This window comes from Anneissia japonica, unplaced genomic scaffold (genome assembly GCF_011630105.1).
Source record: "Anneissia japonica isolate Jap-2015-1 unplaced genomic scaffold, ASM1163010v1 scaffold3474_len973312_cov172, whole genome shotgun sequence".
Classification (NCBI taxonomy): domain Eukaryota; kingdom Metazoa; phylum Echinodermata; class Crinoidea; order Comatulida; family Comatulidae; genus Anneissia; species Anneissia japonica.
This window is the reverse complement of record NW_022747780.1, coordinates 89,604-104,240: the sequence shown is the minus strand read 5'-3', so window position 1 is coordinate 104,240 and position 14,637 is coordinate 89,604. Positions and strand designations below refer to the sequence as shown.

The window sequence follows — 14,637 nt, the reverse complement described above, 5'->3', positions numbered from 1 at the left end:
AAGCGTGTGTTGATAAATAAGTTGCCAGGTTATTTTAAAAATTCATTTCAATTTATCTTTTATTTATTTTTTTATATTATGAATTTCATAATAGTAATACACATAAACAGAAATAAAGGTACAGTACCTAAGGTAAGTTCAAACAGATTTTCCATCAATTCTAAAATCGTTTCATCTATTGGAAGTTGAAGGCTAATGACTTTTAAAATAATTCATCTACATCATATGAATTACAATATTTAGGCCTATATTGTTTTGTGGATAATGTAAAATATTATAAACTTTATTTCAAATATAATAGTGTAATTAAAAAAGAACAGTAGAGAAAATCCGATCAGAATGACAAAATAAACTAAGCATCCACTGGAAGGAATCCCAATATCTGCAGACTGATCCGTTTCGGCCTTCCAGGCCTCATCAGTGCAGCTAGGATATAGACCCAAACATCACGTTTGACCAGCTTTTAAGTAGGGCCCAAACTAGTCCCACGACCACTAATGATTACAGAGCCAAACCAAGGCAATATATATACACAGCCCAGGTGTGAATGCAAATAGTGGAACACAAGCTATGTGGCTGGTTCCAGTAGATACAGAGAATATTTTGTCATTATTATCGCGTCCTACGATAAGTGGTCTGTGATCTGTCTCTTATACACATCTAGATGTGTATAAGAGACAGGTTCACAGGTGCGTAAGAGCACGGAGGAAATATGGCATAACCTTGCACAGACCATAGACGTAGCCTATGGTATCCTCATTACATAGCCAGTCATTTATAGACATGGATACATTTTCAAATAGGCCTAAAGTAACATACCATCCATCTTTCATTCACCGTGACCTGTGTACACTTCATTAACATAATAGGCCTACATGAACCGTTATATGGTTTTTAGAAAGAGAACTAAATGATATCGCGGCCGACAGCGGGGGAAAAATTACCTATCGGTCGAAGAACCTGTTAGTCAGCATCACTAATCCCGTTTTTTCCTCCTCTGAATCAAGAGCAAATTTCCGAGCGTTCGGCCTCACGATAACAGTAAAGTAGAACGGGAGTTTAGAAGTTCAGACTAGGGTGAGAATGGACGTTTATCTTGCAGTGGAAGGTGACGTTAAAGGAAAAGGGGTAAAAGCCAACACGTGTGGGGTGATTAAGATATAGTATTAGACGAATTACGTAAATTAGTAAAGCCGTTTGGTAATAAAAAGCAGTTACCTTTTTATATAGTGTTCTGTTAATGCGCTTAGTACAGAAACACAAAACACAATAAGGAAAGTTGCAAAACGGGAAGTATGTTCGTTCTATAAATCCGAATTCTAGACGTAAGTACAAGGAGGCATACACTTTAACCCTTCCTAGGCTTCATTAATGGTTGGTAATCACTCATTTATAGTTTTTCTTGCTTATTTCGGATTGTATTCATTCAAAAATGGGCACATTTCTTAGGCTCTTTATAAATACCTTTGCGAGTTAACGTCATAGCGCGTGCGACACAGTCATAACACAAATCGTTATTAATTGTAATAAAACTTTCGCAATATGTTAGGTTTTCGTAAAATGACGTGGAAACAAATTAGAAGAAAGGAAAATTGTATTCAAATTTAAGTCTGACAGTGGTAACTTTCGGAGGTGCCATGATCATAAAATTCCTGTGAAAGTCACTCACTGGGCCCCCTCTATTACGATCCTGGATCCGCACTGTATTTGAAGACCCAAGTAAAATTCATACGGTAACTTAATTCATAATTTTAATCCACTGCCTCAATAAATTGTAGAAAGTTTTTTTTTCTCTCGGATTGAAAAAAGTTATTGGGAATAGCAAGGAACGTGAAACAACAACATGCACCCTACAAGTCCGTGTAGTGAACCTAAAATAATCCTCTCAGTGCTGAAAACTTTGAAAATGTATACCACGAACCAGCTGTCGTTAGACCCATGTCGAAAAACGATACTCAACCATCTCCAAACAAATTCGTAGATAGCATTAGAGTTATTTTCATCCAGCTCTACATTACAGGTAGCTGTCATCAGATATTTCAGGTTTTTCAGAAGACCAAGGACAGCTGGCATCATACGTTTTCCCTTCACATCTGGTCTGGACCAAGCGTTGGCCCCGACCATGCTGGGAATTATACAGGAATTCCATAAACGTTAACTAATAATAACATTACCGAATGTACATGTGTTGAATATCTTTTTTTGTAAATATTAATTGAAGCAGAGGACCGAAAGAATTGGAAATGTCATTTCTAAATTAGGCCTGTTGTAGTGCCCCCAACTTCTAATGTTAAAGCGGTTTTCTCACTAGGAATATATTCATACATTTATGTTCTCACGAGTACGTTTATTAATCAATCTAGTCACGTGAATATGTAAATTAGTCGGCGTACATTAAGAGTTGCGTCAAACTTAATCCCATGATGACGTATCTATGAGGGAACTATTTTAACTACTCAATATTTTGATTGAAATTGATAATAATACACTGTCAGGGTTTGTTCATCCGCCTCAAGTCGCTTCACATTGAAAAACAATTTATTTTTGCATTTTTATAGTTTGAATCCTCAATGCAATTTTTTTACATAACGATAGGGAAAAACTTTTACAAGATGGTGTATGTGTCACAACCAATTCTACGATTTATCGTTCCAAGTGAAAAATCGTAATCAAATCAAGAATTTCTTTTAAGGAAAATTGTAAACATGCATTTAGATTTACATTTCGATATGTTTATATAAGTGGTCTGTGATTTAAGAATTGTTCATCCAAATACGCAATGCATCGCATCAATGACATGCGGCTCTATGTTACCGTATGGTTGTTAAATTAAATCTACAGATGCAGGGTGGCCATATTGAAGAATATGAAATGTAGAGTTCTATTATAAAAAAAAAAAAATTGCTTCTGATTAAAAAAAAAAAATATAACTACTATTAAGCACTCTCCAGACTATATCAAATTATGCTTGACAAACACATGTGACATGCCTTAATATGGTCATGAAGACATCACATCATGACCATATATAGGCATATCATGACTATATATGGGCATACAACAGGTTTTTTTTTATCAAAGAAGATTTGTTAGTGTGGAGAGAGCTTTCGAAATATTTACCATCAAAATGCTGGTGCTCCCATTGAATTCATAAGATCAAATCTAATTTATTATCTATCTGGCATTTTTTTTTTATCCTCAATGCTGTTAATTAAATGAGTTTCCTATATCTAAAAGATAACAACAGCCATATGAAATCTTCGAGTCTTAAGGCCTGTTTATATTGCATATTTCAACGATAACGATAACAAATGCTAAAAGCAATAGTTCATATAGAATATAAAAGAAATAAGAAGTTTTTACACTAGAACGATTCGATAACGATTTATCAGTTTTGCGATAACAACATATTTTGAAAAATCAAATCAGATGACATCATAATCATGGAAAAACATTAAAATCGTCGTAGTATAGCAACGATTTTATCGTTTGTCCATGATTATTATTTTTTATCGTTATCGTTATCGTTGAAGTGTAAACAGCCCTTTAGACCAAAATAGTCGGGGGTTTATATAACAGATTTAACTTTAATATTATTTACTACATATTATTTATCGGATCAAAACCTGCAGTCTATAATAAAGCCTTGTTCATATTATAAACTTCTATTTGATAAAATCACGTGACTTGCCTAAATATGGTCATGATGACATCACATCATGACCATATATAAACACACCATTACTTTAAATGGACATCCAACAGTTTCTTGTCAAAGAAAATTTGATAGTGTGCAGAGCTTTATGTTGTTAAATTACGAGTTAAATGTTTTCTATATGTTATACATTAATAATTATTATCTATCACATAGAAATATTAAATCCCAGGAATTAAATGTGTATTGGTCTATGATGGATTAAACTTATAATGATATAGCAAAAAAAATTCTATCCGTCTCTATAGAATTAATTTTAATGGGCTTATAGATTAATTAATTTAATAGATTCAATTTTAATTCTTTTTAGTAGGCTCCCAGCTGAAGAGTGTGTCTATGCCATAATACCGCCTTACTGTTTTATGTTTACATATAAAGTATCCACATCGGATTCGGTTATCAGGAAATGTGTGGTGTTGTAATTTTTTTATGCCTTTTGTACAGTAATAACCTCCACCGTATTTACCTTTTCCGCCATCTTTAATTGCCGGATCATAACATAGTGTCTCCGCCCCCGAAGGGGCATATGGCACGCACAAAAATAAAACGAGATGAGATTCTGCAAACATAATTATTATTGGAATTCATTTTACCCGATCGTTTAAATGATGTATATAAAATCAATGTGAACGATAGCCTTGATAATAAGGTTCATTATAGTCATTACATAGATCCTGGGATGAATTAAATCTATAAATTCGTCTTCGGGATTGGACAAAGTATTTATTAAATCAATTAGTTGCAAATTAGCCTAATGACGGGGCATGTTTAATAATAGTCAAAGGTCGCAACAATTTAATGTTTTAATCATTAATCCCATATACAGGATCTGTGATTTAATGATGATGATCAGTCAAAAAAAAATGAATTAAAAAAAAAAACAGTTTTTGTTTCTATGAAAACTGATTTTGTTTAATATAACTAGGGCCTGTCATTGAAAATTGAAATGCGAAAACTTATTTTGCATCTTTTAAGCCGGGCACTCACAGCGTCGTACGACACTACCGTCGTACGACGAATCCCACTCCGCTCAATGTGAGCGCTAGACGACGCGACACCGTTTACTGATTGTCGATGCGGTGGTAGTCTGAACGGATCGTCATTAAAGACGGTCCGTTGCACGCGCGTCGTGGTGTTGCGTTCTTCAAAGAATCGCGTCGGCCGACGACTGTCGGGCGCAGGGAGTGCCCGGCTTCAAATATGCAATTCATTGGTAAGTGGAGTGTCAATCAAACTTAAAATTTGGCCAATGGGAACAGGGCCATAAATATGCGCGTGTCCCACAAACACACGTGTTGTCTCACAAACGCACGCGCCTACGTACGTTTACGCGGTCGTTTTGTGGGACAATAAATCCAAGGGGCGGGGCTTAGCTCGGACCGATCCAATTAATCGTATCACTATCAACAGAGCCATTCGGGTTGGTCTACGTGATATATGTACGGTACACTTTGATGTTACCGAAAAATAACTGCAGTAATTTGAAGTGCTTAATTGCTTCAATGGGAATGGAAATGTATTAAGAAATTAGCACACTTTATCCTGTCTCTTATAATACACCATATATATATATATATATATATATATATATATATATATATATATATATATATATAACATTTGAGTCACCCTCATTAATAAAATCCAGCAAATTTATACCTTGTTCCCGAGTTTTATCTGATATTTATACTCTGCATGTACGAAACAATAGGTAATTTATTTATTTTGAAGAGTGTTCCCTGTATTTTAATTGGTTAGAATGTAAGTTGTTAGCAATACCATAATATAGCTATTGCGCATGCTTAAAGCATTAGTTAATTGCATCAATGGTACGTATGTGCGCACTATTTTAATTGCTTAAGGTACAAGAACGTAGGCTGCATTGTTAGTAATATTGATTGTGCACGCTTGATAGATTGTTATTTTAATGTAAAGTGATTTTATATATAATTTAATTTAATACTTTGGTATTTCAGAATGTGATATCCTATTTTTATTTTTGATTTGAGATTTTTTATTTTAATTTTGTTTTATTCCAGATTTAAAAAAATGTTATATATTATATTATATTAATTATTTTATAAAATGTTATAAATGTTGTATGTTATATATATTTTGTTGTTAAACGAAATTTCGAATATTAACATAGGCCTATGTGTGTTATGCATTTAGCATCTTTGAGATAATAGATATCTAATAAATCAACTATTTGTTATCACATGGAACTACTTGTAATTTTCATTTTTTGGATGAATAAAGCTGTACCGTTCCTTACACCATTCAGGATATAAGCGCGCGTAGAACTTTAATGTTTTATGCTAAAATGTCATTTTAAGAGATAATAATGTAAAACTTCGTTACCTCCACTTCCACTCACATCTTAAGTTTGACGCATATTATCTTCGTGTTTATTTTTACTTTGCATCATTCGACCCTTTATCAAAATTCCAGTTGTATAAAAATAGCGCCTCCAGAGCGAGCAATTCTTGTAGATTGGTAAATTGTGTTATTCTATGTTTTTTTTTCTTTTTTGTCGTTTAATTTGGTGCTATTTTGTTGCTTAATTCAACATCGATTTATCTAATAATAGTTATCGTTGCTTATTTTCTTATACGAAGAAGCCCTAAAATAGTTATTGAGTTTATTTTTAAACAGGAGTCTGGACCAAAGTAGGTCAAAACGTGGTAAAAAGTAAGACTGCGTGTATTTCTTTATTTATTACATTATTTTTTTTAGTGCATGTGTATTGTAATATTATAACTAATTAACAACTTTACTGGTTTGGAAAATTCCTAGTTTACACTGTCTATTTTTTTAATTTCCATTTTCTGCTTATAGAATTTAATCTTTGGGTTTATATAGGGATTGGGAATATATGGGAATAAGATGAATTAATTATTATTGCTTTTATTTCCATGTGTTACGACTATACAAAAACGATACGATAGTATACAGCAGTGGCGCCAGAAATTTGCCGACAAGGGGTTGGACATGTCCGACGTAGGGTTCCGAACCAAGGGCAGACTAGAGTCTTGGTCGACGGCCGGGAATAAAAAGTCCCTAGCTGGTAGGGTTTCGCGGGGAGTTTTATGGCTTAGTATGATCCGAATTGTGCTTTTAGACCACAATTTAGCAATCAAAATAACGTTGGATAGGCAAATTTTAATTATATTTATTTTTGATCCGACGACCTAGTCGTGGAGTCGGACGACAGGATGGTCCAGGCCTGTCCGACTGGACTTAGTGGCAAATTCTCGCTGGCAGCCACCACTGGATTTTAAGTCATGAGAGGGAACGACTCACTATCGCTGACGTGCAGGAGGACTGTTTCCGTATACGTGATTTCAACGCATCACATTGTAGCTATGTGAAAATCTATATTAAACTCTTTAATTAATAAGATACTATTGTTCTGACTGAATGTCAATAGATAAATGAATGATTATTGGTTATCTTTCCATTTGTTTCTGCTATAAATAAGATACGATAGTAAGTCATGAGAGAAAATACTGTTTAGTTGCCGTATAGAGTCTGGTTCCCATAGAACCGCTACAAAGTCGCTACAGCGTTTTTACTGCAATCCTTGCGCTGAGAAGCTGTCCCCGACGCAATCGGAACGCTCCCTGTCAGCGATAGCGCACCGTACGTGATTTAACGCCTCACATTGTATTAACAAAATTAAATGGACCTTTCCGCTAAGCTCCACCCCTTGGATATTGTTGCTAAGGTCTCACAAGTCAGCAGTGTTAAAACATAGGCGAACACGTGCGTTTGTGGGACAACACGTGTGTTTGTAAGACGCGCGCGTATTCCTAGCGCTGTTTTGATTAGTCAGTTGTTAAGTTTGATTGACACTCCGGAAAGGTCTATTAACAGGATGTCCTGATTGAACTTTAATAGGTATTTTCATAGTATCGTTAAAATGTTATTTTAATCAAATGAAATAAATTAATAATGCTGTTTCCACGTAATGCGGCTAACTTTGCAATCATATCAATTACATACGCCCATGATTGCGGAGAAGTACCATTGAAACATTCCGCCAATCATCAAAGATATGCTGATGAATATTCATGACTTTTTACCCAATAAGAGAGGTATTAAAGCTCTTGAATATTCATAAGCTAACGGCCAATCACTTATAGAGAATGAGTATTGCTTATTCCCGTGTTCATGTCCGCAAGAGCGTCGAATATTATAAGACTTCAAGGTAGAATATAGCCAGACGAAACGAGTTCGCGAGCCATTGTTGGAGCACCTCCATGGTTGGAGAAACAGCGCAGTCCAAAACCGGAAGTGTTACCATAACAAACCACAGAACCTGTTAGTGATTCTGTTGATAAGCAATCGAGCCTACCATCAATTTCAGTTATCTCATGAGTTGTTTCAACAAACACCACAGCAGGACTCTTAGCCGGGAATTCATGTAAGTTTTTTGCCTGCATGTTTTTGTTTTTGTTTTTTTATAGATAATTCTGTGTCAGTGCTACCATGTTTTTTGGTAGCATTTTTTTGTGGAAGTTTTTAATTAAATCAGTATAGCCTATAATCCAAAGCTTATCATAAATTGTGGCCAGTGGCGTAACGCTGGGGCCGGGGACCCTTTGGCCTCTGACACTGGTGGCCCCTAAGTGTCCGGGTCGCCAATTCCACTTTTAGATATGCTCGTGTTTTCATCATGTTTTTGTCATTATATTTTAAATGTTTTAACGACGAATAATGATGAGATCAGTGGTGAATCAAAGAATTTGAAATAGAAGGGGAAGAGGGAGAGCTCACAGATGGAGGATCTATATCCACCTCAGCCCCACCATTTGGGACTGAGGTAAGACAATTTGTGATTATGGCACTTTTAGATAGCCGAAAATAGCACTCAAAGACTTAAAATTTGGATTTATAGAACTTTTATCGTTCTATAAATCCACCACTGGATATAATATGATATACAGTATGTCCTACAGTCGATGTCAGGGACACATTATGCTGTACTGTATCAAGAAATTTAGCCCCTTTGGGTAAGGGTGCTCAGATCGAGCCTCCGTATGGTTAGGGGGACCCGGAGCCTCTACCCTGCGGACCGCCGCACGAGAGCAGAACGCATAGGCGTTACGCCACTGATTGTGGTACAAATGACCATCGTTAAATTAAATATAGGAGTACACGCAAAGAACATTATTAACGCCGTCAGGTAGAGTTTGTGATAGTTTCATTATTTAATGTAAATAAACTAAAATGGTTATATTTTTATCAACGAAGTCATCGTAAACTTTAGTGGGAATGTGAACATATTTAGTTGTGTGCATCAGCGATTGACTGTGGAAATGATGCAGTGAGTAGTAGTGACGACACTGGTCATCAGAACCATGCGTACGAGCGATTATTGTGTGTTATCATTGCACAAAAACCAGATGTCGTATTCTATAGAATAAACGTATAGTAAAGTAACTCATATTGTTCCTATTTGAGTAGCTACTATATTTTGAAAAGATCGCTGGGGATCCAGGGCAGCCACAGCGTAGCACCACGTCTGGTGGTGATAGTCAGCTATCCACTGGGAGACAAGGCATGATCTTTTACAAAATGTGCAATGCATTCTCTAACATACACTAATGCGGTGGGCCATGTTGGACACGAGAGCTTAAACCGCGTGTCTTCCGAAATATGTTGCTTTGTAGGTCTTTGTATTTTACAGGGATAGAAGCCTATAGAAATTAGGAATCGAAACATGGTAAAAATAATCATGGCTCAGCGGCGCATGAAATACAGTACAGCATCTTAACTTAATGTTATCTTACTTTTTTGCTAGATCACGAGCACATTGTTTTGCGGATCCAGGCACCATCCCCAACTCCTCCCACACAGTCAACGATTTATGCTATGAACGTTCTCGGTGGCCACTTCGCACCCTCCACCACACACACCCCTCCCCGACAGAAACATCAATCCGCCCCTGACATTTGTTGGTGTTGTAAGTTTACCTATCTGTTGTAAAGTACATAGGCCTAAGTAGTACACGTCAAGTGGGACGCGTTAGTTAAAATGCTTTTTCGAGATATATTCCCTTACCCGTGATATACTTAACAAGCAAATGGCAGATAAGTATCGAGTATCCTCAAAATGTAAACGTCAGAGCCTACTCAATTCGTGCTGATCACCAACTATTTTTAAGTTAAGCCCCGCGGGGGTCATTTAACATTGCTTTTTAATGTTTGTAAGTCGGTCATTAGGTTATTCGCCAAGTCTTTACGTTTTTTCTCTTATTGTTCTTACTTCTGCCATTTGTTCTTTTCAAAGGCTAACAAAGATAATAATAACAATAATAATAATAATAATAATAATAATTATATTGATCATTATCGTTATCATAAGGCAATTATATTAGTATAGCTGGCGCTATACAATTTGATATTTAGTGTGATTCCACTAAATATTATTATTATTATTATTATTATTATTATTATTATTATTATTATTATTATTATTAGCTTTAGAAAAAACAAAAGGCAGAAGTAAAAAAAAAATGAAAAAAAAAATACGTGAAGACCTGGCGAGTAGCCTAAGGCTTTTTAGGTTGTTAATAATAATAATACCGATGATAATAATGATAATAATAATAATAATAATAATAATAATAATAATAATAATAATGATATAATAATAATAATACGGTAATAATAATAATAATAATAATAATAACAATAACAATAATAATAATATTTAGTGGAATCATAGTAAATATCAAATTGTATAGCGCCAGCTATAAGATTAAACGGTACTTGCCTTATCGGAGTTGATAACGATAATTAATATACACTATATGTCCCTGTTAATTAAAACATTATTTTGCTGTTATGAATATTTAAACTTGCATTATCATAAACGTCCTTATGAATTTAGAGTTGTACCTTAAGAAATACCATAGTTACCAACCGTCTCGCATCGTGCAGGACGGTCCCGCATTTCAAAGTGATTTTTAGATGAAACACGCATTTTGCAGAAACACATGCGTGATCGTAAATTTGTCACGCATTTAGCACAAGCCTGCGTGATAACGAATTATCACGGATTCAGGGAAAAATGTATTTAAAATTATAATAAATTGGATTTATTAAAATACAAAGACTGTCATGCAGTAAACGTGAGTCATTAGAGAGCTTTCGTTTTCTCGTTCGAGAATCAATTCTCCGAGAAAACTCAAATTGTACGAGATTTTATTAAAAATATTTTGTTTATGTTCCCGGTCTTGTCAACAAACACTCCCAGAAATCGTTTTAAAACAGCTTAAAAATGCACAGATCGTCGGAGCGCGGGGCCTGGTACCCCACGGAGGCTCCGCCACTCCTGCCCCACCCCCTTCCAACATGGTGTAGTCACTCACGCATTTCAAATCTCTCTGGTTGGAAACTATGGAAATACCGACGATTGATTATTTGATTGATTGATTGATTGATCGATTGATCAATCTATCCATTGATGTTATGTCAAAAAAAGAAGAAATCTATAGGCCCCTACTGTATGTGGAACATTTATTGATATTTTTTTCAATTATTATAATATGTTCGTTTTGGATACAGTGTATTGGGTGTATGTTTCAAAGTAATAGATACAATTTGGAGTATTTGAAATCATTGTCGTCCGTCAGATCTTATCGAATGACTGATAAGACCAATTCGTGAGTTTGGCAAACTTAGCCGCAGGGGAAATACAGTATAGGAAGCTGCAGATAAAACAGCCGTCTGTTGATACTCCCTCATCGCGCGTGCATATGTTCCACCACTCGTTGATGTCTCTTCTCTTTTATTTCTCATAATCTGTCGCTGCCTCTGGCAGTTTATGTTTGTTAGAGTGGCAGACACTTGCAATGGGTTTGCGTTGACTTATATTGCGTTAAAATCTTCGTAGCAGATGTCATGAAAGCACAACCGATCTCAGTAAAAGTCAATATTTTTTATTACGGTCTACGGACCAAAATTATGGAATACTATTGATGATATACATTTAATATATGCACAAATGTTAAATTATTTAGAAAACAGATGGAAAATGAATTATTTAGAAATGTACCAATTGTAACTTTTAATTATTTTCTTTATTTATTACTTTTTCTCTTTTGTTCTTTATTGTAAATTTTTAATTGTTGTCTAACTCTTTGTTCGTTTGTTTATTGATATATTTTTTTCGTGAATATGATTTGTGTCTCGTCCGTGTCAAGCTGAGACAAGCTCAGCTTCTAAGCTTGATCCAAATTGATGGATTCTTGTATTGTTTCTTTTCTCCATTGATTGAATAAATGTGTAATGAATGGAATGAAGATAGATGATATGTAAAAAAAGATACACTTTCATTCACATTTTGTTAACCTATGTTTGATTGACATCACTTACTGCCACAGGCCTCATGCTATACTGACACAGCACAGTACTACTACTATCTCTACTACCACCAACTCCACCCCTTAACCTCATTGAGCCTCATTGAGATAGATTTAGTTTATATATCTGTCTCTTATACACATCTAGATGTGTATAAGAGACAGATATATATATATATATATATGAAACATATACATACACACACATTTGCCTTTCAAACTTATATATATATATAAATAAATAAATATATATATATATATATATGACTAAAAAATAAGTACGCATCGCAAGCAACGTTTACTTACATTGCTTGTGTTCGCGTCATCTGATCTAAATTGCTTTAGTTTAAAACATTACACTCACAGGGTATGTATGACGAAAGAAAATCACGCAAAGTGAATTCTATACAACAAATGTATCTATTTTTGATGAACGTATGAGCAGGTTAATGAAGATCTATGCCAATACGTGGGCAAAGCACACAATATACATGATTTAAATACATGTGATATAAACACTCATTAATGTAAGTTCGCTTGATGTTACAGAAACACGTACCACTTGCAATGGAAGGTCTGTACGGCGACGTTGATACTTCATACCTATGACAATTACGCCCACAACGATTCTTAATAACTTTATAATTTTAATTATGTAGGCCTATATTTATAGAAAACGGTGTTAAAAGGTTGTGGGAAATTTTTTTATTCTTGTAAGAATAAAATAAATAAGAAAAGGGATTGATAACGAATGATGGAATAATGCCATTACGGTTACTTTATTCTTTAATCATTACTGTTTATTTTATTAATAATCACATTTTCTCTATATTGTTATTTTTTAAATTTTATGTACCTTACGTTTAGGTATTAAATACTTATTCGCTGAAGTTTACTCGCTACATAGATTGACTTGATAGGTCTATATGTGTATATTGTTTGATTTTATTTAAATAATATGAAACTACGTAAATATTAAAAGTTAAAAATGAAACAATATTTGAACAACGATTACATTGCTGCATTCACGTGTTTACCTCAAACATGATGCTCAAACCAGTCTAACTTTAATCATTGAGCGTATAAAAGGCTAGTTTCACAGTCAATCGAATCGAATAATGTTTATTCGTCATGTCTATATAAACATGACATTTTTTTTTCTTGGCAGAATATACACCACTTTATAATAGCATTCACAATGCAGTGAAACTGACATTGAATCAACGAAATCTGGCTGTTTATTTTAGCAAACACCTTGGGCATCACATTGTTTGCGTTAACTTAACTCATCAATGTGAGGTTGATGTTTTCTAAAAGGGCTTGACTAATTTATCATATGGCATATGGGACTATACCTTTGAACATGAACAAGATTTTTTTTTTTTCAAAATAGCCAGAAACCCTAATTTCTCTCTACTGTTTTCGAACATGCAGTGTAACGTTAATTTTAACGGAGGGACATGTTTGTCGCGCCGTCGTCGCGTCACAACGAGTTTATGATTTCACTAATTTACAGTGTCGTTACGGTCAAGTTTTTAAGCAATCATACACTGGCGCCATATTTTCTACATTCTCCATCAATTTGATGTTAGTCGCACATTATGACCGGCGACTTATTACCTCCCGTTTCAGACAACTTAAAAATTAGCTTGTTCTCTCCGAAGTTTCCAGTTGTGTAGTATGCCACTGTCTGAAATCGAACCGCTATTTACCTACCTAAATACATTTAGTACCTTATCTCTATCAACTTTGTCAGAACTGGCGTTTGTATTTGTATAATTTTAATTACGGCTAGCTAAAATTAGCTTTTCTTGATAAAATATGTCGATTTTATTTATCTCGATTGCTTTTGTCCGGAGTTGATTATGTTTTTATATAGTCAACGGAGCAGGTATAATGTCGCGGGATTGAGCGGATTAAAGACGCGCATATTAATCACACAGGCCTATCGCTTAGTCTATTCCAGTGATGGTTAATACATGTCATACTGTATAAATATAATGTCCTTTGATAGTTATACATTTCTGAACCTAAACAAAAAAGTACACTAATAACAGGAACATTGGTACGCGTTCAATGCTGACGTATGATACTACACTATACATTTAAGAATTGAAGTCATAAATTATTATTTTTGTATTCCTTTATACCTGTTGAAAAAAAGTGGTCTTTAGTTTAGAGGAAATTTAAGAAATTATAGTAAATGTAAGATTGTTTTATTCCAAGTATTTTTTTTAGAATTGATGTATAGTCACTGTATGCTGTCAGTAGGCCTACCCGGTAATTCTTAATATACCATATCCCGGAACACATGAATTCCTGCGCTCATCGTTTTACAAATCACCATTAAGTCCTACACCGTCCTACGTAATCCAATGCAATTCAACAACGGGACGCACATCACACAACGGACCTAAGCTGGTTGCTCTCGGTAGCAACACAAGTTGAAAGAATCCATCCGGAAGATCTGTAACACATGTCTATACACACACACACACACACACACACACACACACACCCACACACACACACACACATATATATATATATA

The 14,637-nt window shown here is 34.7% G+C and overlaps 1 protein-coding gene across 1 annotated transcript in view; it reads left to right on the top strand.

Moving 5' to 3' along the window:
• The first annotated feature begins 7,908 nt into the window (after window positions 1–7,908).
• Window positions 7,909–14,637, top strand: part of LOC117120584 (urotensin-2 receptor-like) — a 32,444-nt gene continuing 25,715 nt past the window's right edge. The window contains exon 1 of the mRNA XM_033265615.1: window positions 7,909–8,141. The gene's annotated coding sequence lies outside the window, so the exon portion shown is untranslated. The remainder of the gene's footprint in view (window positions 8,142–14,637) is intronic.